The following is a 1,981-nucleotide window of genomic DNA, read 5'->3' as shown; positions in this document are numbered from 1 at the left end:
CCTGCCGTCCTGGTTCCCGGTGACGGGGACTAGCGCGCCGCGCCGAAAGTGCATTGCAGGTTCCATGAGGTTCTCACCCTATAAAATTCGATCGTCTCAACTACAGACGCAAAGGTAATTAGGTAATCACGGTGGTCCAAGGTTACCTTATTACTCCATGACATAAATAAATGTTGCCGTTTACAGACTCGCGGCTAAACGGGAACTTGCCTTCGTCGCTTACTTTTCCTTCTGAGGCGTTTGCGTGAAAGGCTTTGAAACATTCTGACGGCATGCTTCGGAAACTTTAGTTACATGTGACCACTGCTGTGTTTAAACCCATATTTTTATTTATTTTCTCTGGTTTAGATAATCGGAGCTGGAGTTTAGCGAAGTGCCTTCGGCTATGTAAACTAGAAAAAAAAAGTTATAATATTTATCTAGAGAATGTAACACCTCCAGTACAATTTCGCAACCCCGATTTTTTTTTTTTTTTTTTTTTTTTTTGGAGGGGGGGGGGGGGAGTGAAGAAAATACAAAAAACAAAGTGAAGGCGTTATCTGCCCGGGTAATGATGAACAATGCCTACTGGAAGTACTTCTTGTTCCTGTCTAACCCCATTTGAGGTAAAAAATGTGGTCCATGAGTGACCACGGGTTGCCGACCCCTGCTTTAAACGTTGCTTGTAGTGAGCGCTCTGGCTTGCACAGAAATCACACTCACAGCCTGGGGTAGCGGGTTTGTTGCTGAGAACAAGATATGGTGCGACCGACTCCGAGCTTCGGTGAAAACGTTTTGTTTAGTCTCGTGTCGTCGGGCTCGCTGACATTGAAGGCAGCCAGGAGCTTCCTTCAATGTCAGCGTTCTAAGGTGAGCCGACACACCGTCACGCCCCTGATGCCATTCCGTGCCCATGGTGCACGGTTCGACCATGCTCATTTCGATCTCGTGGGCCCCTGGCCATCGTGCCCACACTTGGCGTGCATCCTGACTTTCGTCGATCGCTATGCCAGGTGATTTGAATCTACTCACCTGGCTGACATCACTGTCGAGACGATAGCCAGGACCTTTGTCCAGATTTTGAAAGAAGTAGGCAACACCAGCCCGGCGGCACGAGAATAAGCATAACTTTTTCACCTAAGCACGAAGTCGGTCGCACCATCTCTTACGCCCTCAACATCAAACGCACGACACCTGGAGCTCCGGTTTAATTATTCTGCCTCTCTTTCATTCAATATGAAACTAAGTATCCGCACTCTATATTTAAGCAAGAGGCATCGAGCGTCCAAAATGTAATTATGTTTAGTGAAGGTTTCATGCTGATTCACCACTGTTAAAACAAAAATCACAATGCTCGTGGCGGACAAAGTATAAAGCTGTCGAGTGAGTGCTTGACGCGCATGCTAGGAAACACGAATAGGAGCTCTTTCTAAAATAAATCAATGATCCTCTGGCCTCCATCACCTCGCTGTCAGTGCATTTGGCCCGTGCATCTCATCGCTCGCCAAAGTAGCCAGCTCGCACTGCTGTACTCGTTTTGGTAAATAGCGAGATTCTCTACTGTAGTAGATCATTTCACTCCTGTCGGTATACATGAATTCATAGCTCATATGGGCTTGAATTAATAAAATTCAAGCCCATATGAACCTTAAAATGCAGGCCGTTCACCCTTGTTGGTATTATTCTGGTGGCAGATGTTGAAACCCGTCTGCTCTACTCGCGTCTAGTTCCTGGTTAGCTCAGTTGGTAGAGCGCTCCACTGGGAATGTTGAAGTCCCTGGTTCGATACCAGGACCAGGCGGATTTTTTTAGTCGTGCACCAGTCACATAGCTGTTTTTAGAGATTTGTTTGTCCTTTGTCCTCCTTGTTCCACTGCTCCAGGGATTACTATTGTTACGTGAGCTAATGTTCATACTCATCGCCGGAATGTTTTTTTTTTTTTTTTGCGTTCCTTTTGATATGGACGTTGAGTGATATTTGCTTTTATTTTATGAATTAATT

The 1,981-nt window shown here is 45.7% G+C and overlaps 1 non-coding gene across 1 annotated transcript; it reads left to right on the top strand.

The window, feature by feature from the left end:
- The first annotated feature begins 1,707 nt into the window (after nucleotides 1–1,707).
- On the top strand, nucleotides 1,708–1,780 carry Trnap-ggg. Its single transcript has one exon. It is a non-coding gene; the product is annotated as a tRNA-Pro (tRNA).
- The last annotated feature ends 201 nt before the right edge of the window (nucleotides 1,781–1,981 follow it).

The sequence above is a fragment of the Ixodes scapularis genome, unplaced genomic scaffold (genome assembly GCF_016920785.2).
Source record: "Ixodes scapularis isolate PalLabHiFi unplaced genomic scaffold, ASM1692078v2 PGA_scaffold9__187_contigs__length_104089568, whole genome shotgun sequence".
Taxonomy (NCBI): domain Eukaryota; kingdom Metazoa; phylum Arthropoda; class Arachnida; order Ixodida; family Ixodidae; genus Ixodes; species Ixodes scapularis.
The sequence above is the reverse complement of the archived record's forward strand: the minus strand, read 5'-3'. Positions and strand labels throughout refer to the sequence as shown.